Source organism: Strix aluco, chromosome 20, assembly GCF_031877795.1.
Source record: "Strix aluco isolate bStrAlu1 chromosome 20, bStrAlu1.hap1, whole genome shotgun sequence".
NCBI classification, from domain to species: Eukaryota; Metazoa; Chordata; class Aves; order Strigiformes; family Strigidae; genus Strix; species Strix aluco.
In genome coordinates this window covers 14,011,499-14,037,172 of record NC_133950.1, presented here as the reverse complement: position 1 = coordinate 14,037,172, position 25,674 = coordinate 14,011,499, and the positions used below count along the sequence as shown (strand labels likewise).

Below are 25,674 nucleotides of genomic sequence, written 5' to 3'. Positions count from 1 at the left end.
TTCCACAGACCTAATGAAGTAATTAAGCACATGGACTCCAAAACAAATTGAAGAAGAAACTTAACAGAATCAAACATTCCGTGCCTCAAAACAGCCTGCTGCTTTAAACAACCCAGAAGAAAAAAAAACCACGAGTGCAAAATCTCCATTGTATAGCAAAAATTCCCATACCAGAAAGAAAAATCTTGTACAAAACCCCACATGAAACAAAGGTCCTCATACATAAATGAAAACTGTACAACACTTCCTAGAACCATGCGCCTTCCATGAGTAGCTGCTGGGAGGAAATATTTGTTTAAGCTTGATTATTCTTTACAAAAAACCTTATTACTAAAATAAAATGTTAACAATGATCCATTGAGTGATTAACGGAGTAACTTCAGCTCTGGGTTTCCAAAGATCTCCCATTTCCTTCTCCAAGACAAAATTAAAGCAGTTCTCTGCTATGACCTCTGTAAGCTGACCCATGGGGCTTTCTGTGAACTCAACTTACACCAACTTGAATGTATTCATTGAAACTCTTTTACTCGTTTTCCGAGTACAGTTGAGCTAACACTGCTATTTACAGGGGTCACCCAGCCAGCCAGACTAAAACAAACACATTTCCTTTCAGCAGAAGGATCCTGCCATGCAGAGTTCCCCCTGACAGACGCCACCGGCGCTGGTTCCCCCTCAGCGCGGGAGGAGCTACGCAAGAGGCACCAAACGCGCCGTGTGCCACTAGTGCTCGAGACTCGAGAGATTTCTGTCAAGAGGAGAATGAAGAAAGTTGTCTGGATTGCTCAGAGACGATTCACTTCAGTCTTGTAATACAACTGTTTGGAAATTTTTTATTTACAATAATACACAATGATGGGAATTTATTCCCAGATTTGTGCTTATATTAACCATGACATTTACCATATGGTAATACAATTTTTCTCCTTGCACTTTTTTTTACTATTATGATTATTTTAAAAACAGCATTTTTGTTCAAATGAAAGATTCAGGAAAAAAACCTGGTTTGTCAATATTTTAAAATTATTTTTTAAGTTGGAAATAAAAGCACTTTTACGTTGGTCCCTACCACTTTTTTACTATAATAAAAATGGGAAAATCAGCTTATTTACTATGAAAAAATAAACTGGAAGGTATTCAAGATCCTGCAAATCTCACGTTGAAAATTTGAGGGAAAAAAATGAAACCTATTACAAAAACATCACAGCATAGGAAAGCTGTTATTTATCTTATTTAAAAAATAAAATGTCCTTATCTTGTTTTTTTTAACCACCTTTTAAACAGCTCATCTATCTTGCTTTCCAGAAGAATGTTTGCTCTGTGAGCTGCCTCTCTCCAATTTTTCACTGTTGTGCAGGTGTGTAAGATTTCCTGTGAGTGATGAGGACTCGATCTGTTCTCAATGGGTAAGATTAAAAAGATGGTTGGAGGATAACTGACTGAAAAGCCAATGTTTTCTAAGAGAGCTTTGAAGTAACACTTGTGGAAGACAGCAAGGCTCCCAGACAGCTTAAAGGTGCATGGCTCCACGCTTCCCAGAGATCACACCAACCACAGCATCCCAAAGTTTGCACCTTCCAAATTTGGCTCCCGTTATTTAGACTTTCTGAAGACATCTATCCATCCTGGCCAGATGCAGTCTCCGTTATTCATGGTAAACAGCAGAGACATGCAACTTGTTTGGTACAAGAACCATAGAGTAGAATCACAGAGCAGCCTGGGTTGGAAGGGACCTTAAAAGATCATCTGGTCCAACCTTTTGTGGGAAAGGGAGCCTAGATGATGAATCTTTATGATCAAAGAAGATTTAAACATTGCAGTAGGTAATGTGGAACCATCAAAGACAAGTACTGCCAGTCAAATCTTGCAGAAAGTAGGAGCTAGCAGACTACTCTGTGCCATTGAGGAAGAACAGGATTTCAGAAATAAAGAGGGAAGTCTGATGTCTAATGAACAGCTTGCATGTGGAACTCTGGTATTCAGTTATTATTACTAGTTATCAAAATTAATACAAATAACACATTCACATGCTGTTCCCTACCTATGCAGACATGAATTAGATGCTCATCTTACTTTCCTATCTGCAAATTTAAATAAAAAAATAATCATCAACTTTAGGCTAGGAATCTAATTATTATATGTATTAATAAATTACTGTAATAAACTATGTATTCTGCATTAAACTTGATCAAAATATTCCTATGACAAAATAAATTAACTCCTAAAAATATTTTTACTTTGTATTTCAGTAAACTTGCTGTTGTGTTGCTGCAGGGAACAATTTGATAGAAGTTTGGCATCACTGGCTTTCCATGCCAGATTTATTAGTTATTATTAGCAGAAGTCTCAGCTATTTATGGTGTGTTCTAATATAACAGCTTTCCAATGTGGTGTGCTAAAAGGTCAGAAAAAAAACCCAACCTTTCTGAAAGTTGCTGCAGGGCATCAGTATCCTTGGTTGCATGGAAGTCTAGTCTGTTTTAACTCAAGGTGGGGAGAAGAAAAGGGTTTTACAGGTGGTAGAGTAGCCTAGTAACTCAGTTTGTGCACAAGCATTTACCTAATCTGAGGAATCCAGTTTGCTCCGAGGGAAGCAGACACTTTTATGCTCACCTCCCAGTGTACAGCTGGTTCCAAAGTGCAATATAAGGACACATGAGATTTACACAGCAGCATGAATCAACACTTGGGATGTTTAATCTCATGACAACATCACGCTGAAAGCAGCATCTATGTTGACAAGAGAAATGAAAGATTAACTTGATTACACATGCTATGTAAAACTTACTTCCTGATTAATTAATAGATTAGACACTTCCAATTCATGTTTAAATGCCTGATAATGATCTTAACGCTCATATAACAAATCACAGATTTATATACACACACTCCAAACTTCATTTGTGACAGATTATTTTCTTCCTTTCTTTGCCACATAATTTGCAAACTACACTACAAATATAGTTGCTTGTTTTACTTGCTTTTTGGCATCAGATTACTCTTCCAAGGAGCGTTTTGGCAAGTATGTTCTTTAGCCATCTTCCTTATCAGGCTTACATGACAGTGTATCATAGAAAACACCATCTAGTTTAAAAGAATACTCTGTTAACAAAACGAAAATGGAGCTATTGTTTTTAAAGAGCGGTTTACAAGACCAACTGGAAATCCTGCAATCAATTTTTAAATATCATTGTGAGGGTGGTTTATTTTAATTTGCATTCTTCCTTCTGGCAGAACACCACAGTGCTGGTCTGAGAGAAGTTATTGTCCAAGTTCAGCTGATTGCAAGACATGAAGACCCTCCTTAAAATAACAGAAATATGAAAAACAATCTAAGAGCAAGATCAGGGACAGGATGTTTTTAAGTGTGGAACCTCAGTGAGAACAACTAACGTCTCCAGTCCTCAAGCTCTACCAAGTCACGATCCACCCCTGCAAATTATCACACTGCTGAGTCTTTACCTCAGCAACCTCACAAGCTCTGTGCAGAGAACAGGTTGATAATCTGATAAATTACACTCCAAATAAAAATGTTACAAAACATCTAGCAAGGCACACAGTTATTCCTGCCAAATGATGACGTAATGTTCTTCTATTACAGTATCAGTTCAAATAGATTTTTTTTTGCTTATCGTCCTAGTTATTCGTACAGATCTTCCACTCACAAGAGTAACTATCTAGCCTATACATACCCATTCTGCTAATACGCCCATTATATTTTTAGAGGGAAGAAGCTACAGCAAAAACTCTTCCTATTGAATTTATATCCCTTATTCTTCTAATATACTCTCTTTTACTGGTTTAACAAGTCTAACTCTTTCCTTCAAGCACCTGCAAAGGGCTATCCAGGGATAGCTTGTCTTCAGCTTCCCAGTATATCCCTGTGGCAGCAGTCTTGGATGACCTGGTTTGCAGGGTTTGTACAATTCATTAGTCAAAGTGACACACCAATGCAAAGAAGGCAAGGTTTTCTGATGCCTGTTTGGTGTTTTATTTCAAATAGTTGGGTGGCCTCAAAACGCTCTTCCTAGGAGACTCAAATAATAGCTCCTAACTGACAGAGCACATGCTTGCTCATGAACAGCAATGCAGGAATCATCATGCCATTTCCTTATTCTCCACCCTAACAAAGAGCTTTGCTCTTCACCTCTGTGCTGAACCTCACAACAGGTACTTCTGGAGTAAACACGTAACTCTTTAAAAAGAGAGCTAACACCCAAACAGAGCAAAGAACTGATCAATACTTGTGATTGTTCATTAGGAGCGCTCTATATACATTCATTAGATTCTTATTACAGAGAAGAAAATGCAAACACCTGCTACAATTCAAAATGCAAGATTTCAAAACAAATTCTACAAAGAATGAAAAGTTCAATGTGACTTTGATAAAAATCACAAGTGAGTCTGCAGTGCCTAAACAATGCATAGGTATATATATATCTATCTATCAGAGCAGAAGGAGACCCGTCAGACTGTCCACCGTGGCGCAGCCTCCCAGCCAGCCCCTGCAGGCTGCTGCTTCAAAGCTGAAACTACATAGTCAGTCTTTGCTAATCTCAGTCTAACTCAAAACTCTACGTATCTTTTTCTTTCTAAATCATCCCCAGGACAAGACTAGAATCTCTTTTGAAATGTAAAGGCTCTATAATAAAATTTAGAAACAACATATGGTACAAATATCAAGCGTGAACATCTCTTCCCATCTTGTACGTTTCAAAGACTGTGCAAACAGCACTTTTCCCTCGTTTTGATCCTGCAGCCAAAATGAGTCATCTGTGAACAATTATGGCTCTGGCAGGGGCCTGACTGTTTGAGAATGAAAGGAAACACTTTATTATTGAAATGAACAGTATGCCAAGCCAAGAGGCGACTGCAGAGAAATGTTAAGAGTCCTTTGTCCTCCTTCAGCCAGCAAAATTGAAAGCAGTGGATGCAGCACTCTCTTCTCAGATGCTGGGTAACACCTAATTTCAGTACGGGCAATGTGAAAGCGTAAGGAAGTGTGAGCTGTGGAGATGAGCAAGTACATATATGGCAGGAAGAGAAACACAGAGTGCCTTAAAGCAGGAGGCCTGGTTTGAGAAAGTGTCAGTTATTCCTGGCTTAGTTCTCCCGGAGGAGTTGTGAACATATTAAAGGAATACACAGTCAGAGGCCATGGAGCTGAAATCTGAAACTATTACAGGACATTCGTTGGGAGTTTGGTACTGGCTGAGTTTAACAGGCTGTTCTGAAACGGGATGAAGGGAATTCCCCTTGACTAGAAAAAATAGCAACATAACAATCTTCTGATTGCCTTGTGTGCAGCCCATTTTCAGCATCGATACTACTGTATCTGTTTTTGATGCCTACTGTCAGGAGGGGGTAGATAGGATCTCTCTGCAATTGTAAGGGTAACTTTGGCCATGTAGGCTGCTCACTAAGAGGTGGACAGGGCAGGTAACTGGGTAGGTTATTGGCTTGATGGACCTGGCAAATGATACAAGCAGGAGATGATTTAAAAATTGGACTATGAACTACGTATGAGCAAGTAATTTCCAATGCATTCTCGCCTTTTCTTCCAGGAGCAGCTTGCAGAGGGAGGAGGAACAATATGGTAATCATCACCCAGAGCCTATAGACTATTTAAAGACTGTTAAGGTTGATAGGATGACAAGGGTACACAGAACTGCTAATGGAAGGTGTAGGACAGGAGATCAGGGAAGAATCTGGGAAAAGCACATTTTGCATTCTGAAATTCAGTTCCAACCCCCGATAGAAGAGATGTTTGAGGAAGATCTTGAGATTAAATTCTGATAGCAGGACTTCTCAGGTCAGGACATTAGCTGAAAAATACCCCTTACTGTTTCTGAAACTCTCTCTGGAACAGATGATACCACCATTACCACAGCTTGGGCAGCACCGATCCCCAAAACTAAGTTGTCTGGCAGGCCTGGTGCCTAGGCTTAGCTAGCATGTGTTATACCATGCTGAGGAAGCTGTGGAGCGTGCAGGCTCACTGGTATAAGGGGATTCTTGCTGGCCAAGGCTAAAATGCAAAACCCCTGTGATCCTACGTAGGGTAGAGAACATTTACAGACATTGTATTTGTCTTGGCAGTTGAGAGACAGTAATCAGCCTTGGAAAAGGCCAGACTCTCCTTTCTTCAGAGACACTCACACAGATCAGGAACCCCACGCTGACTGTATGAGGCTAAACGCAACAGGCTCCAGAACTCCTTGAACTGAAGGGATTGGGGAGGGTCCTGTTTAGCTCATTACACAAAGGCTCTTTTGCTCCTAACAGAACTCATTAGGGTCAGAGGTACAGATTGCCTCCAGATCCACATCTAAACAAGACAGTTTGGCAAACGCTGACAAATGTGAAGTGGTAAAATACTTAGGAGCAATGCTGAAAACAGACATCAGGAACAGGAATTTCCCAAAATGCTCATTCTTTGCAATTCCATGAAGTAGCCTATGGTTACCTTTACACAGTATGTGGTAATACTACACGGAAGGCATCTTGTTACAGTCAGAGTCATCTGGAATCTAATCTTGGCAGCAACTGGAGTGCTGTTTTGTTTAGGTCATGTCACTCATAAACTTCATACCACAACACACATAGCTGTGTGTAAATCAACATAATACAGGGGATTGGGAAGCTTTTGCCAATGGTGTCAATGCCTTATTTGCTATGCTATTGTCTATGCTACACTTTGCATACATTAAGTGTGCACCTCCATTCAATTTGCCTTGACTTTTCTGAGCATTCCTAAGTAACAAAAAAGCCCTCAGAGTCCATCAATACTTTGACTATTCCAACAGAAATTGGATCGTTTCACATTAAGTCATATAAAACAAAGACAACTTCAACGGTCTCAGCCTGTGCTGAGCACACAGGATAAACATTTGTTGTATACGGTGAGCACAGAAGAACACGGAAGATGTGAGGAAGCCTTTTCAGCTGAAAATGCCAGAAACACTGAGCGCCTTGTCAGCACTTCTATGTCTAATGGAAAACTGTTATGTTCTGAAGACAGACCTGCATTCAAATACATCTTAGAGGGAAGTTTATCACACCAGATTCTTTCGTAACAAGGCAACGCCCCTGAGAAGCATCTAACGTACAATCTTTACTCTGGTCAAAACTGTCCTTCCAGGTGAATTCCTTCATTACTACCGTGCCTCTAATCCAGCAAATGAACATTCATGTTTTCCTCTAAGAAGCTCTCCGCCGTGTTTGTCTCCCCATCGGGAGCCCCTGCTGCGGGCAAGGGAAGGCCAAGGCCTGGGGCAGGGGCCGGGCCGGGCGGGGCAGGGCCAGGGGCCGGAGCAGGGCCGGGGCCGGGGCGCTGGGATGCCGGGAGCGCTCCGCACGGCTCTGCTGCCGCCCGCAGGCGGTTGCGCGGCGGCTCCGCGGCCGCTCGGCCCAAGCGCTGCTGCTGCCGGACGCGTTTTGTACCCGGAAAGAACCCGCCTTGCCAGGGACATCAGCCCCCAGAACTCCCAGTAACCCAATATATATGTGGCTACGTTTCCTCCCGAGATCTGTTTTCCTCTTAAAAAGTCCTTTCTGCGGAGCTTCGAGAGTAATTTTTTCTTCCTCCCTCCCCGCCCCCCCCAAAACCAGGAACTGAAACACCGTGGCCAGGCCTCTCATACTTGTTATTTTAGCTGAATAAACTCTGCCTCTGGCATTAAAAATAGCCTAGGAAAATAAATACAAGGTCATACTCTGCAATGGCTGTGTACAGTCATTTTCATGCACAGATGCTAAAGAACATTAAAAAAAATTACATCCGTTATACTTGGTCGGAAACCCCGGTGAAGTATCCAAGTGAGTGAATTACTCAATGCTTCAACACTTCTAACTTAAAAAACACACAAACCCTTCTGTTTTGGAATAATATTTAAATGAGCCATATGCAAGGCAAAGAAATAGTCCAGGTGAGACAGTTCCAGTACAGTTCAGTAGTAAAGGCAGCGGCAAACCAGCAGATTGAAATCCACATAGGCCTTGCTGTGATTGTCGCTAGTGATAAACTGAGACACAGGCGGGTTTGTAACTCATGGTGCTGTGTCCCAGGTAAGATTGTCCAGGCTTCACGTACAAAGAAGCTTGGCTGGGGTTTTTTGGCTTGCACTGCATTTTCTATTTTGTTCGTAAAAAAGGAGTCATTTATGTAAGATGCTGAGCAGCCTGAGGTCAGATCAGCAAAACTCTTACATGCATGCTTAATTTCAAGAATATGACTAAATGAAATCTAAACACTGTTTTATTGCTTCCATCTGTAACAGCACACAGGCCTAGGTACACTCAAAATCTTTCACCCGAATCAGTTCCTGGCCATAACAAAGGTTTTACTGCACTGCCTGGTAGTTTTCCCAGCTTTCCCAACCTGTTTTTTTCCATGGCATGCTAAAAAGCATATGTGGACTTAATAATTGCTAATCCAATGACTATATTAACTTTACTGCAAAAACTGACTTACACGTGCCAGCAACAAAACGTCCCACAGCCCTAGATAGCACTGAATGTCTGAAATACACCTCAGCTTTCGGAAATACATCGGATGCAACTAATAACCCACTATGAAACACATCCTGTGCCCAAGGCAGACCTTCGATAAGGAGTAGTGTGTGACTCCGCGATGAGAGCAGGGCAGCAGAGATCTGAGTTACAGTGCTCCAGCCTTGTCCGAGTCACAGCAGCACTTGGAGCAGACTTCAGGGTATGTGTTTTCCCTACTAAAAAGGGATCAGAGAAGTGTTCCAGCTCACCAAGAGTTATGCGGCTTCTTGCCACAACGCACTCTGAGAGCCTTGGTTTGAACAAGATAAGAATCACGAAGGACTTGCTCAGTGTTTTGCGACTATTAGATGAAGCAGCTTCTGCTCTCTGAGTTATCTCCCAACCTCCCTGTGACCTTATGCCCACTCCCAGACAATTTTCCCCTTTTTCAGTGGAAGTGGCACCAAGCTGAATCATACAGAGTGTGGTTTTTGGCACAGCCTGCCTTATCTCAAGCAACATTGTCGTCCCCTCACCCTTGTGAAGTGCATGGACCCACAGGCCCAGCGTTACTCTCTGAATGCACAGAGCGCTTCCAAAATGTGGCAAAGATGACTAAGAAAATCTCACCAAGTTAACAGGAGAGAAGAAGGTGGTGGAAGCTGCTGGCTATCTGCCAAGTCTCTCCACTCTGGTTTTTCATTTTTAGTTTCTGCTCTTTGCTGGAAAGTTTCTACTTATGCTCTGGTTTCCATGGCAACTGCATTTCTTGCCTTTCTTCTGTAGCATTAAATTTTTTATTTGATTTCCCTTCTTCCCAAGACATGACTTTCTTTTCCTTTTGAAAAAAAAAGAATTAAGTGTTGTCTTCTCTTTGGTTGGTGATATTTTTAAAGGAGGTTGAGAGAGACTTCACTCTCAGTCCGATGGAGAATCTGTATGTAATAGAGGCAGAGGTAAGCTTCCAAGTAAGAATGTCAGGGGATTCCCCTACAGAAAACCCATTTACCATAACTATCTTACGTGTAACAAGGTTACGACATGTAAGAGTTCCAGATACTGTGTAACCCAATATTTTTTAAAAATTGGCTGGTTGTTTTTATGAGACCAGACCTGGCCATTTTTTCTACAGCTAAACAGTCTATTTTTTTTAAAGCATTACTTGTGATTCCTGAGCAGTCTCAGGAGAATACATAACAGTTTAATAATTGTAACCGCACTAGGAATGTGGTCTCCAGTTCCAAACTGTAAGATCATTCAAATATTTTCACTGACAATCTTCTCATTCGGCTGGGAGTGGCATTAGGGCGGGTGGCAAGTTAAAGGGACCCTTCCCCTATTAGTGGCTCGTCATCTGAAGGCAGTGCCCTGCGTATCCTCATGCAAAGTACACAGAGACAAAACCCTCAGAACTCATGGAGCTTAAGTTAATTCATTTGTCTTGCCCTTGCCATGTTGGGACTGAATTAATGTAAGAACCTGAATTAATTTGAGAATGAAAAAACTCATCAGAATAGCAAATCTGGATTAGATTTAGTCATTTGTTTTTTCAAAGCTTTAGGTTCATCATAAACAGAAATAATTTGCATGCTGCAAAGCACTAAAATAATACAGGTTTTCAACCCATTTCACTATGAAAGATTCTCTCCACATCTAAATTCTCCAGCACATTCAGGCCATAAACTGACCCTCCTGTACAGTTGTAGATTACAAGGTTTTTAGTCTTATCTCTGCCTGGTGGGATTTCACAGTAAATTCTTTCAGGACTGAATAATTAAAAGAAGCAAAAACATAGCATTTGGCTCACATGGCAACACAAACAAATCTGTCCATGGGTGCTATCTTGTTTGCAGCACATGTGCACAGATTTACATGTAGGATTGAGGCTTAGTGCTCTGTTTGTTTAGATTTTTCATTATTCAGTACCCCAAGCATAAGGTAAATAATATAAAGAAACTGGAACAACTTTAAGAGTGAGCTGACCTTCTGATCATCCTAAATCATTTTATTAACCCCATTTTGCATGTTTTAGATTCTTACTACTCAGAAGAAGGGAAATGGGTAAGAAGTGAGGAGTCCAGTCTTCCATACTTAGTTCATGCTTCCCTCCTCTTCTTGAATTCCCTCCTCCAATGAATATCTAGGTCAGGAATTCACAGGCTCTTATAAAAATCTGGCAATGTTCAGTGTGTTTGGCAGCCAAGCTATTTTAATTGTCAGATATTAAATATATCTGCCAAGATCCGCATTGTAAAATCCCATTACAACATACACTGTGCATAAACTCCCCATCGATTGGCTTAACTGCAGGCCAGATCCCCCAGTTCAAGTAAAAGTCAAGAGAAAAGTTTTACATAGCTGTGCATGGCCTCCCCATTTTCTTCCCTTTGAGCTGACAGGATTAGGGATTCAAAGAACTGCTTTAGGCGTAGGCCCCTAAATTGCAGCCATAATGTGTCTTTTATGTGGCTACGGAGAGGCTTCATGTCTCCACTGTTTCAATTCCCAGAATGGGGATTGATTTAGACAGACAGCAGCTTACTCAGCTGCTGTGCTGAGGCGAGAACATCCAGGCAGCCCCTTGCTCATCTTCGCTTGATTTAATGATTTGCTGGCCAGACTACAGAGAGCGTCTCAGTAATTCATACACCAGTGGGCCATGATTTGTTGGTTGCTGTTCCTCATCTGTAATTGCAACGAGAAATGCTCATCAATCATTACAGCCTTCTAATATAATGTTTTGAGATAGAGCGATGAAGAGGCTTCAACCTGGCATATCTTTCTGAAAACATTCTAATCTTGCAAATAAAGATCTAAAAGCTATCCAAATGACAAGCCTTAGAAAGGCTGAGACCATGCACTCTCCGACCCTAAGGTGCGTAACCACTCCCTCAAGGAAAACAATATTCCTCCTCTTAGTGCAGGGGCAAGAAGAGGCCAAAAGTAAAATCTGCTGATCTTCCTTGCTGTAGTCATTAACACCAAACTCTCAAGTCACAGAATCAAAATATTTTTGTTGATGTTGCTGGTCTGATTGATTTGTTGGTATCAGAGGACACTCCACTCATCCTACTGCACTCCCCCATTAAATACAATCTTTCTCCTTTATTACTTTTCTTACTATATTAAAGTATACATCATGTTCAGCAAAGAAGCTTTCTAAGGATGAAAGTGCTAACTTCAGCGGTTGTAATTCCTGTTTTCACCGGAAATGATCCAGAACTATAGTTTGACAAGAAAATGTCCTTTCCGCAATCTCTATATCTGAGCTATTTGATCACGGTTACAAATGTTTCCTCACCCCTGTGAAGTGTAACCTGAAAATCATCATCAGTTAGTCCCCAGTGGGACAATAGAATCCCCATAGGTAAAATGCAAGACTGAAAGGGGATTCCTGGGCAGCTGCACTCTGTATCTCTACAATCCTTATCGCCCTCATTATTGCCTCAGCCAAATTTTAAAACTTTTTTTCTAACTGTACTGTTAGCATCACACCTTCCTGATAATGTCCATATTTGAATCGCTCTCATTAATTTCTTGGAGTCTAACAGAACACAATCTTAACACAATTTATTGAGACGATTAAAATTCAGAAAACAAGCTTCTCCGTGCTCCATAAAGCACAGCAAATTTATTTGCTGCAGTCAGTAAAACTCTGCTGCCTAAAGCTGTGCAGTAACTCAGCAGAGCTTGAGCAGTAACTGCAGGACCCTTAAAGCTGCGCATTTCAGATAATCAATTAGAGCTGTGTTTAGACCCTCGGGGGCCAGCTGCAGACACACCACAGGTTAAAGTGGCTTCTACACCTGTAGAAGCAGAAAAAAAGATTCAGAAAAGAAAAGCTTAGCAATCGTTTGGAGAGTTTATGCTCAGTCTATTGTGTTCAGCTGGTAGTCGCCACCTTGCTCTACTGAAGACTGGCTACCAGGCGTGGCTTGTTGAAGTCAACATTGTAGCCCGCAATGTTCTTGTAGAGAAATCAAGGAAAAGTGTAGCTTCTAAGGTTCACCAAGGCACAACTAACTAACAGGGCGCCAGTAGATTTAACAAACACAAAATACACAATAGAGAAGCTTTGGGTTTTCAAATGAGACAATGTGATGAAGTGTCAGGAGCACCAGTCTGTCCCTCCCGGTGCTCTGCTACATGATGAAAGTGCTTAAGGTGCCTGTGAGAGCTCCTGGGAAGCAACACTGGCAAGGTCAGCAATGCTCCTCGATTCACTCCACCTGGAATTCAGTGTTACTGGGATTCCAAGATGGAAAATACAAAATACAGTGCATGCTAGAAAAGGTTTCTGTTTGAGCAATGGGCCAGCAGTGTCTTTTGCTACAATTTCTTGAATGCAACTTCAGGAAGGTACATTAAGGAGTATGCAGGTTACACAGCTTATGTCTGCCAATTCTACCAATTAGTCTACCAATAATTGTGACCAATTTTAAAGCTGTACATTTATATCATCTAGTATCTTAAGTTTCCTTAACCAAAGACAAAATAGAATGGATTTTTCATCCACCAAATCAAAAAAACCCCAGCTGGAATCATTACAAATCTGTTAAAAGGCTGCAAGCATCTGGCTACACCACACTCAAGCCCTAATGCATATATTTATTCAATAAAATCACTTTACACAAAACAGATCACCAAAAAAACAGCTTGCTGATTAGACTGCCTCAAAGAAGAGATGTCACCCTAGAGATTTTTCCAGTTATTTATAAAACAATCTCTTGTTTAAAGTTATCTGTCTTTGAGAGGTAATTATTAAGTGAATTTAGAATATAATTGGTCTGAATAACAATAAACATGTATTATACACTGAGTAAGCGCTACAGGCAGGTGATAAATTGCAAAAGTAATGCTACATCAGAGTTTAACCTTCTGCTGAGTCACCCTTCACTGCTCCAGCATTGTACAAAATAGCCCCTGCTTTCATTACTAATAAAACACAGAACTAATTACTCAAAACAAAAGAGGCCTTGAAAATGTGCCCAGACAGTGCACCATGCTGGCTTTTGGCTTTTTTCCCCCTTTTTTTCACCTATAAGGGAACCTCAAACACATTGCTAGTTACTTCCTTACAGTCAGCTGCACCACACGTCGGTTTCTTCCAGGTCTCTTCTTATTCCAAAGTGGGTGCTCATGATCTGCAGACTCAGCAAACACTTTAGTCACGATACTCCTATCAAAATACTTAAACTGATGGCCAACAGCACTACAGATTTCATTTTTCTGACTGGACTATGACAAAAACTAGTTCAGTTTTGGAGTTTCAGTCAAGCAACGGAAATATTTCAGACCAGGATCCAAATCTTTCAAATGTGTAGTGCCGGAGTGGAATTCTCCAGGGACTTCCAGGCAATTCTGCTCCAGCTTGAACAAGAGGAATCCTAGACCTGTTATTATTAACAGCTGGAAATCTTTATTTCCCTACTCCACAGTAAGAAGGATCCCAGCTTCTCCCTGAATCTCATCTTTATAGAACATGCAAGTTTTTGCACAGAGGATAGCTGTGCATGTTTTCGTTTTGGCAGTTCTCCAGAAATTTGCTTCAAGACGTAAAGAAATCACACCAAGTTTCTAGAAAATTTTAGATCATGTCACATTTCTGTTACTCCCCCGACAAGCTGAGGCAGGGCTCTGACAGTAGGCTACCTGCATTCTCCTCCTCTTTCAAAATAACTTTGTCATGAGCAGGACTAGGAACAAGCCACAAAACTTCTTTAGAGAAGTACAAACACCACTGACAAGGTTTCCACCAATTCATGACCAGAGTATTTAAAACCTCCTGGGCAACAGTCCAGCCCTTTTGGCAGCACTGCATTCATGTAGAAAGAAAACATGGGAGAAAGAGGCAAATCCAACAAGCACAAGAACAATTCAGCAGCCAAACAGCTGCATGCTGAGACCAGGACTTTCTCAGCACAATTAATTTTCTAGCCTGGCCATTGGCAGCACAAGCACTGCGCAGCCCTGGACTTCATGACAGGCCTCAGCACAAGACTGGGAGCCTTGAGACCTTGCCTGTGTCTTTGACAAATAAGCTGTATGGCCATGGGCAACTCCATTAATCTTGCTGACCTTTAGTTAGCGCTTTGTCTGCTAAGAGAATAACTCTTTTTCACTTTCTAGAGTGCCTTGCCAGCTGTGGATGAAAACAATTATGCAAAGAGGAGGGTTTGGATGTTTTTTCCTAATTGTCAGAGACAGTCTGAAAGGTGCTTTATCTACCTACCAGTATTTTCCCGCAATATCTCACTATGTAAGAACATATTTGGTCTGCTGAGCTACTGTAAAGTCAGTTTTCCAGTTCTCTGAGGCAAAATATGACAGATAATGAAGGTAGGATTTAGAGCGTGGGTTGAACAATCTCATGTGAGAAGATTCCGACTGCAGAGGTAAAGTATTATAATCATGGAGTTAATTTTTTTGCTAAGAAAAGCAAAGCCAAGATGAGGATTGGCTCCAAAGATTACACAGTGTGTGGTCTTGGCATCTGAAGAGCTGTGCACGGCACTCACTCATGTTACATAAATTACTTTAACAAAGTTAGATTCAGAATAATATTTATAAAGCTAAGATCCGCAGACCTTTTTGCAATCACCTGGGTACAATCACCTCATTCACAAGAACTAGCTATAAATTATGCTAATCAGTGAAACATTCAAAAGATGAAGAGGGGTTCATTGTGTAATTTTAAATGGATTCCCTATGAAGAAAAAAATTGAGGAGATAAAATTATGGAGTTTCAGTGAACATGCCTTTTAAAATCTAATTTATCTGTTGTTGTGTCTCAATAATATAAAGGTTAAAGCACTATGATCAGGAAATTCAAAACATGTCATTTTTATTGTGGGACCCATTTCACCCCTCCACAATCACTAAATATAACGCTGAAAGGCTTTGCTGAACACAGATGTCATCTTAAGCACCAATCCTGACCACTCAAATGAAGCCTAATTTTGCTCTCAAGATGACAGTCCTCTCTCGGAATCAGTCCCTCTGTCTGTGATGTTTTACTATTACTCTATATTAAAAATAAACCTACTTTTGTTTTGCGGTTTTTACAAAATAAGAAGTGAAACAACACAATGAGATACAGGTTTCACTTTATGTCCTTTGGGGGGTAAGTTAAAAAAATATTTCGCTTTAGCCTACCTCTAATGTGTATTTCAATCGGTGGCAAATTCCTGTGCATTATTCATGTAAGCCAGTACCTGCTGGTACTCCTAGGAAGCAATAGGTAGTAGAAGTATAAAATACCATTATTTGTTAAGTTTGCGGTTCTTCCTATGACACCTGGTATGTAAAAGCAGAACATGGACTAACTCTCATGAAAGAATATCCTGTGCAGCAGGTATGTTACCGTGTTTTACAGAGAGTTGACAGATGTTTAACTCTAGCAGCTCTATTTCCACCTGTCCAACACCATGGGACCTTCTCTGACCGCTGCCTGCACTACCCAGAGGGCACTTCGAAGGAGCCAAAAGAAGTTAAGAGTGCACAGCAAGGGAGGTAGCTGACTGTGAGGTGATTTCCCATATTTCAACTCAGGTTCTGTACTAAAGTATAAGGGAAGTACAAGAAAGGTAATATTCCACATGTTTTTAAACAAATCACAGGATTTCAAGGTGAAGTACAGGAAATCCCGTATTAGGTGCGACATCTGGCAAATTTTATTTACGGATGGATGATGAGAAGTAAGGAGGAATAAATGACTTCTCTAAAGCCACAGAACAAAAGACCATATAGACAGGATTAGGCTGTAGGACAAAGACTACCCTGTTATCTACGCAATTGCTTTTCTCCATCTGTCTTTGCATAGTCTTCCCTTTTCTAGAATCAGAGCAGAAGTATCACAGGCTTATATAAATGCTGACCAACCATTTTACAGAGTAGTGCTTCTCCACCTTTTTTTCCCAGGTTTTTCTTTAATCAAGTACAATTTTTTCTCTCTTCCCTGCAGCCCAGAGGGTGCTCTGCACTCTCCCTATGGCTCACAGCACTTCACCAGGTGTATACAGCTGGTGTATAACCAAGAACTACTTGCAGGCTCTTCACCTGACTTCTTTGTTCAGATGATGTCAAGTTCAGATTCCATGAAATGAAAATCCTCCTGTCAGAGGTTATAACACTAATTGTCCAGACTTTTGTATGATTCAAACAGTTTGCAGCCCACCCCAGGTACCTGTAACACAGCCCTAAGGGCTTCAAACCGTTAAGGAATCTACCTGTGTGTCAATTCTTTCTGGTTTCCATGAGATTATTTGCACAGACATTACACACTGATGATACTTGGCACACAAAGCTCCATTAACAGGAGTGATGTGCTGTCTAAAATTAACTATGTATTTGTTTTCTCTTCAGTTTCTATAGAACATGAGGAGTGATGCAGATGGTTGACAGCAGTGAGATTATAGTGATAGCTGTAAAATTTGATGACTGTTATCAAAAGCATCATATGGCTTACGACAGCAAGTAGCAATTAAAAAAAAAAAAAAAAAGAAAAAAGATTTCCAAGCTTACCCCGGACAGGACAGTTTGCAAAACAATTTTGTCATCACATGTCACAGATTACCAATAGTAAAAGTAAGTTTCTAGTCAGACTTGATTTTAACATGAAGAACTGATGCCTGCTTACCATAAGAAATAAATATCTTAAAGGAATATATCTTAGGGCACTCCCTGTGCACTAGGGAGTAGTAATAGCAAGGAGGTTTAAAGACAGGTTCATACTAAAGGATTTATTAAAATAAGATCACTACTCCAAAACTTAACAGATACTGGTTATCTGAAGCAATTACAGGAATAAATCTTGAATAACTGTGCTGTGTACTAGCTTGAATCAGTGACAAAGGGAGATTTAAAATCTGGGAATGGGAATTTGACAGCTCAGGAAAGCAAAGCAGTGATCAAACGCATTTATCTGAGACAAATGCTACACAGCTTGCTCCAGTACCTCTGGACTCACTCCAGATAGGTCACTGTTTCTCTGTGGCTAGAAAAATGTTATAATGTTATATTGAGGGAGACGCCTGACAAAGTAAGGTAAATCCACTAACTTTCTACCACTTCCAACAATAAGACAACTCTGTTCCACCTCTACAGATGAAATATTAATCTGTCCTGTAAGAGAATGATAGCCACAATCCTCTCCTATCACAGACCTCCCTGTTCCTACTCCTCTCTTCTTTTCAGAATGACCTTTGCTTTTTACCAAGCTGGCAAAGCTCTCGTATTCCTGTTTCCTCCTCCCTCTTCTGAACTGCCATGTCTGGAACTCCAGACTTTCCAAAGCTACAATGATTTATTGAAACCAGTTCTATTTAGTAAGAACTCTGGCAAGCAGAAGCTATACTAAATGCACCAAGCAATTCACAGAACAAGATAAAATCTCCCAAGAAAATTTTCAAGCATTGAAAGAAGAAACAGCTAGTGAAGGGTTGACAGTTTTCAATGCTCCCTGAAACATGGGAAGATCAGAAACAGAAAAATTAGTATATTTTATCTTAAGGTATGCATCTACCCATTCACTAGCTGAAAATTAGGGATTGACTCATTAGAAATCAGGACAGACAAAAGCACTGTTCCTTGGCTAGGCCTCCAGAGAACATATCCAAAGCATCTGTAAGAGATGGACACTTAACCCTTAAACATTACAGAGTTTTCAAAATATCCGTATGTTACACCTACTGGGATACAAGTTTTTTAGAGTAGGAGGAAGTTAATTATAATCCAATGGGGACTATATTTCTCTGTGTTGGTTTTTGATTTATATTTAATCTCTATCCTACACCAAAATATGTACATATATAATTAGTTTAAAATATTTAAGAACATTCCTTGATGTGGGATCCATTTGCAAGCCCAAGACTAAACTGAACTGATTTACTGACAAAGCATCAATATTTTCAAAAACATTTACGCTGTAGAGAGTATGGAATTTGATAATTTACAAATTTCTATAACATTGGCAAGTTTACAACACATAAGATCTTCACCCTAAAGTATGTCAAGTAAAATCATGTGCTCTACTTCCTCAAACATGACCAGACTTTGTACATAGACTCGTTCCCTTTGAAGAAATCAAAGCACATTATTAGCTGAGATTATTTCTTAATTCAGTTAAGCAGCACTGTAATGTAAAAAAGACTAGAAAAAATGCAAGCATAAATTGCTGGCTCACCAAGGAACTTAATTTCTATGAATATGTACTTCATAGAGGACAGAAGAATTCTGCTTCCCCTTGTTAATGACCCCTCTCCTGGTCATCCTGGTTACGGATAGTAAATTAAAGTGATTCAGTCTCCTTTCTTGTAATTCTACATGAAATGGTGACACCCTTCCAGAGAGCTGATGGGACACTGGCTCCCTTCATCAGAGAAAGAATGTTCCGGGTTTTAAGAAAATACAGATTAGTAGTGCATATAAAAACCCAGACTAACAATGGGCTTTATAGACGTTGGCATCAGTTTGACCAGTTTTGTTTTTCTAGATGGTGTTGTATTTAGCAGTTTAATCAGTGTCAAGAGTCAGTCAACACAGTAATTAATTCCCATCAAGATCATGATTCCTGTCATCAAAGAGGAGGTAAAGGAGATGCGTGTAAACCAAGGATTTCAGAACCTGTTACGACAAATGATTCGGTACCTACAATGTACACACACAAGAAGAAGGAAGGGTTCAGGTCCAAGAGGTAAGATTAAAGTCAAATGAAAAACAAAAGTAAATCCACTGACCTTAACTGGCTTATTTCCCAAATATGCAGTATATACATATCAGAATTTAATCACTTAAATCCCACAATTTTACAACTACTTCTAAGCCTGGTCACTTTACATGGTTCTTCCTGAACAACATACAGAGTGCCTTTTTAAAGTACTTCCAGGTCGATGGTTTATAGGACAGTTATGTGCAAGACTCTATACTGAAGTGCTCCTTTATTCCTCCTCCACTCTTTGCCTTTTGTATTTCGAACATGAGGGAAGAGAACAAAACCCCAAAATCTAGCACAGAACAGCTGTACAATGGTTCTTCACAGAGGTGTAACTGCCAAGCCAGGCATCAGCATTTTTACGTGTGTGCGAGAGCGATTCTCACGTGCCTGTTCCTCGGTGGCAGTGAACCTAGCAATAGCAGAGGAAGGAGTGGAAATTGCACATCTTTTATAATGAGCTTTGGGTGATCCTGGTGTCCCTGCAGCTGAGGAGAGGTATTCACAGAGACAGTTCTGATCATTAGTGTTCTATGAGTTTATTTATCCTTTTTGTTATATTTGAGGTTAACATCTTGGAGCAGTTATTGGGCAGATGGGACTGCAATGAAATAAAGAACCCAGAGGCCTTGATTCTCCTCCCGCTTGCACTACCACAAAATCAGTTCTACTCCACTGCACATAAAAGCAGGGTATGAAGGAGAGCAAATGCAGTGAGAGAAATCTGATCGGCTGTCCACAAAATACTGGGGGGGACCTGAAAAAAATCCTCCATTTTGCTTTTAAATGCACCAAATGCCTGAGATCAAGAAGTCAGACAGCAATCTCAAAAGGCCCATGAGAAACCAAGATGAGCTTATCCACAACCTTAGGACATATTTATATAAGCAAAATTTTGAGGCCGTATAAGAGAAATCACTGCCTCCTTTATCCATGCCAATTTACCAATAGTTAGAAAAAAACCACCAAAGCAAAATGACATCTTTTGAAAAGGGGATGCCTTGTATGTGCAGCTTGTGTCCATACTTCTGCAGGCATGTCTTGGCTTCTTGGTTTCATGCCTGGTTAGGATGCAAAGCTGTTAAGGTGCCTATTCACAGATATTTTGCAGCCACAGGTGTTTGTGTAAATCCCACATATAAACAAGAAATCTGAGACAAATATAACCTTAACATGATGGAATTAAATTTGTCTTGAATTAAAAGCTACCACTGAAAGCCAGAACAATAGTGAGTAGGGCAGTGGCATCAGAAGAACAGGCCTACAGACAGGACTAAATGTAAAAAAAAAAAAAAGCTTAATAGCTTTCATTCATTTCTGCTATTGTGGTTAAGGAGGGGAAAGGGTTAATGATGACAAAGTAGACCAGGATGAGGTACCAGAAAAGCCTGGAAAGAGGAAGATGGTCAGGAGAAAGGCAGCAGGCACCTAGGTATCAAAACTTCTAGGTCTTGGTGTTTGACCTTCTTGACCAAAAATACTAGAATGTGTTACTGGAGAACAGAACTTCCCTCTACTGTCAGTTCTCTTCCCATCCCTAACACACGTAAATGGAAAACACAAAATCAGACAATCTGTCTCATTCTTTCTTGGACTGTTATAGTATTGACAGAACGCTGGATGAAGCTCAAAACAAGTTTATTCTTCCTCCCCTAAATTTAATTTAGACTTGAAATATGAGAGGAGAAGGTCTTTCCTGTTAATTTGCAAATTTATTTAAAGCCATGAATGACCTATTTGGACTGGTGACTTTTTACGAAGTAAGGATAAACCTGTTGTCACAAAACTCAAGACTGTAACAGATTTGTGTTAGATATTCCCTTAAGGAAACTGCTTCAGCCCTGAACACTGGTAGCTCTTTCAAAGTCAGGGGTTTGCTCTTAACACTGCAGGAGATCTTCACCTTTTTCGCATGATAGCGTGACAAACAGGCCAGCAAGCTGTTAACCTGTTCTTTCTTCTTGAATCTTTTCATTCCACCCATTAAAAAGTCTTTTTCACTGCCCTGAAAATCTGGCTGTTGGAACATCCTCTTATTCCACATTTTCCACAACCACAATGTTATTCAGCACTCTCAGGAGGAAAGTTAGTGTCATCTGCTGATACTGGTGGGGGTAGGGGGTGGTGGTGGTGGGCTTTGCTTTTAGAGATAAAGTCATGTGGATAAAATGATAAGAAAATTGAGGAAACCATACGTACTAAGGCATGACTCTTTCTGTAAGAATTTCTTTTTTAAGAACAGACTTGTTCTCTCTTACTCCCCCCCTGAATTCACCCACACGAACTGTATTAAAAGCACAAGCTTGCATATATTATCAGTATTCTCCATTTCTTTTTAATCCTATTAATAATTATCACTATTTCTCCAATTAATACTATCAGGAAGTTCTTCTGTGAAAATCTACGAACTACAGACATACCCAGCAGCCATTTCATATGCTGCAGTTTGAAAAACATACTGTCCTAATCTAAACCACATCCTCTTTTTTCAGTGAAAGGTATTATGTACATTTAAAATATTACTCTCTTCAAACACTTCTCTTCTCAAGGCACCTATTTTCAAACCTTGACTTTATTCCAGAGATTCAGTTCTTCTACACTGTCTATAAACTATTTAATCTTAGTTCTATTAGACATGTGACTGCAGAATGAAGTTAAGTACAAAACTCATTTTAACTGAGAATATTATTTGCCTTTAACTCTGTGCTACTTAATTAAAAATTACAATTTTGAAACAAGGGAGGTTCTTGTCCTGCCTTGAAGCTGCTGAGGTCAGGATCAGAAGCTAAGGATGCTATATGGGATTTCAGCAAGAAAGACTGGAAATACATATTTTGGAATATTATGGCAGGCTGCCCCTTTTAGATTGCCTTATTATTTGGTATATAGGTATATATGTCTAATAATGATATGTAGATACATACACATCATATCTACCAATATTTATTATTTGAAATAATAAGGAATCTAATCCTTAAACTAGACCTTTACAATATAACAGCTTTATATTTGATGATGCACTTTAGGTTTAACCTACAGCCTTTACTGAAGTGCCCATGGCTCTTCCAGCTTCACCCTCAGCCTGCTGAAGGCGTATGACCCAGCAGTTTGCCAAGTGACAGTCCCCAGAAAGGAGAACCCCAGAACAAAGGGCCCTGAAGCCTACACTAATCCTTATAAAGGAGGGGTAAATCTTCAGTTTGTGGCTGAGAGGATCACTAACACAGTTTTGTGGTTAGTCTCCTATACTCTTGGCCCAACACCCACACAGTGTTCAGGGTTTAGATAGCAGCCTTCCACTACTCACAATGCCAACCACGGAAACCACAGCCAGGCAAGTACAGAAGGCCAGGAGGTAGCACAGCATAGGTTTTGCAATTAATTTTCAGCATACAGTACAATGCAATGTATACTTTTGTAAATTACCAGGAAAAACACACAAAAACACTCAGGTTTTGACCAAGTTTGATTTAAATCTAGCAGTTAACTATTTTAAAGCATTAACTCTAAGGAATTAAATGCTAAACTAATAAATTCAAAGAAATATCACTATTGTCTGATACTCTTAGCAGTACAAAATGTTTCTTTTTTTGTTCCTGGTAGTAGGAATAGCATTGGTTTAAACACTATAAAAGTCAAAGAGTAAGACACTGTAACTTGCTAAAGAAATACTATCTAAAAATGCAGGTTTGGAGAAAAAAGACATAGAAGAAATTAGCTGAATTTTCTTTGGGAAATAATCTATACTGTAGAAAATCTGATTTTGATCATTCAAAAGCCCTTCACACAATTGCCATACAGCTCTGGCTACATTTTGTCAAGACTGAATTCCCAAGACTGGAGGAAAGAGAAGCTGTTCATTTTCAGTCCCTGTTCCAGTCACTATATATTGTTCACAGCAGAAGAGGTGAGGCATCCTGGGTCAGGGGAACTAAAGACAATCCACCCCAGAGCAAGGTAGTTAGCACAGTCTCCTGTGAGAAAAGAGCAGATGTGGGCTTAAGTACCTTGAGAGAAAGAAGGACTTGCAAAATTTCCATGAGGAAATTCAAAATCAAACCCACTTTTGCCGATTTTCATTTCCACAGCTGCTCTGTAAAATGGTTTCACATAGTCTGAAACAGAAACCAGGAATTCTCTGGTCTACTGTGCTTGCCACTAGACTGTCCCAGTTTCTCTGAAGTCCTTCTCCCTCCATTAATGCTTCTCTTCTGTTTAAAACACAAGCTTCTATGCTTCATCTGACCTAAATGGAGGCAAGATAGCAATTTTTTATCTTGATTTTGTTATCTGATTTTTATCTTGATTTTTTCAATTTTGATAGTCTACTGGCAAGTACCAGAAGCGATGACATCATAGCAGGAGGCGGCATCTATTCAGAGGAGCTTAGAGCCAGCAAAGATACTCCCAAGAACACAAAAATAGTTCCTATTACATTTTACTCCTTGGCAAAGGAATATTCGATTATATAAAAGGCAATAGAAATAGCTAGCACAGATACATGCAAAGTATGCAAATGTTCATGGTCGTGCCTTATCAGTCTGGTTCACTTCTGCAAACTGGAAACCTGTATTCTAGGTAGGTCAGATTTGACTTAAGCTGAAGTTCACTCAAATGTACTGATTTAAACTCCAGGCACCAAGTATGGCAGAGGGAGCCACATTCTTTGTGAATTAAGTGAGATTGAGCTGCCAGAGAAAGTCTGGCAACTAAGTCAGACAAGAGAGTTGTGGTGGTGGAGAAAAGAAATCTGTGTGGATTCCTGAAATTAAGCTGTAAATGCACAATAGTGTTGTTGCACTGTCAGAGTTGCCTCTTTAGCAAGAAAGTACTCTTTCCTATAGTGAAAATGACAATTCTTCATCTTCAAGAGAACAAATACCATGGTCTGCTGAAAAAAAACAGCAGTGAGATTTTCCAAATTCATATAGACATGTCAGATGTTTAATGCTCTCCACAAATGTCCTCCAGCAATTTTTTTTTTTTTTTTTTTGAGGGGGCAAGGAGTGAAGAAGAGAAGAATGAAGAAAGGGAAATAGGCAAGGAAGAAGACTGTGGAGCAAGAGGAATGGCCAAAGAGCTAACTAGGAACACAGAAGATCCAATGGAACTGTAGTACAATGTCAAAAGCTTCCTGTGTGCGACCCGGGGCAAGCCACTTCTAATTCAGCTCCCCTTTATAAGAACAGGATAAGGACAACACATTTAAGTTGGCATGAAGATACCTGGATTACAGAGCGAAAAACATTAAAGCATTGCAGTATTGATGATCATGCTAGTATATTAGCAACAGGCAAGCAAACAAAAAGTGCTTTGCAGCTACACAGGATCACATTAAAAGGAAATATTAACTAGTACTAAGTTGGGGAGAGCTTTGTTGAGGGATCTAGCAGGAACTGCTAGTTGCATGTTAAGTTCTTAATAAAGTCTACCCATGCAAAAACATGTATCACAGTTAGGCCACTGAACCAAGTAACTACTGCATGTGATAAAGGGGAAGTATAAAAAGCTTGTCCACTCTGAGCAAAAAATAAACACACTTTTCCAACCAGCTGGTGTTTGATGTGAGTGTACATATGTACATAGCACTGAATTAAAAAGCTCTGATTCCACTGTCCCATATACTGTGGGTTATTGCTGATACTCAGTCACTACTGCTAACAGCTAAAAAACCTTCTGCTATGTCTGGAATGGGAGTGATCTTCACCTCTGGAGTTCAAAGGTCAGAATTTTATTCCTCATGCTACTTCATTAAAATCATGATGTCTGGCCCAATGACAGACCAAAAAAGGGCACCTGGGAAATTTACAGTTGACAATATAATTTCACCAAAGAAGATCTAAGTGAGCATTTATTGTTATTATCAGCAGCAATGAATGAGAAATAGTTTCTCTATCTCCAGAAATGTTATGATTACTGGAAAACCCCATTTGTACTGGTACATGCATGACCTTTCAAGGTTCTTTAACATAAAATGAGAGACACACACTTGGCTTGCACCAGGCAGAGTGAAACCTTAATCTGTACATCCTATATTCCAAGTGAGTACAGTGCCCACCAGCCAATGGGCTACTGGTGTTGCACCTCTATATGATTCAGGCATTCCTTCTTTGGCTAGCAACAATTTTCCTGATTCAGGCTTCAGCAAAGTAGTTTTTTTCTCATTAGAAGAGTTGCTTTTGATGATACGGCATTTTGCCACATAAATGACTAAGTGAAAAGATGTCTAATTATTAATCTTTGGGGTTTTTTTGTGAAACTGCAAGCAGCAACAGCTCTTTTCTGTATTACAAGAACATTAGCTCAAAAGGTCTGAGTGTAAGAAAGCATAGTAGATGTAAGATCTTGTTTATTTAAAACTGATTCAATATGAAAAGTTTTGCTTAGATCAAGTATCAGTTCCATAAATCCACTGTTCCCTTATTTACAGGTACTAAACATTTCTCTTAGAACACATGTAAGTACATGCAACT

The 25,674-nt window shown here is 39.9% G+C and overlaps 1 protein-coding gene across 2 annotated transcripts in view; it reads right to left on the bottom strand.

The window, feature by feature from the left end:
- DAB2IP (DAB2 interacting protein) overlaps nt 1-25,674 on the bottom strand; it is a 243,972-nt gene that overhangs the window by 170,726 nt on the left and 47,572 nt on the right. The gene's annotated exons all lie outside the window — the stretch shown is intronic.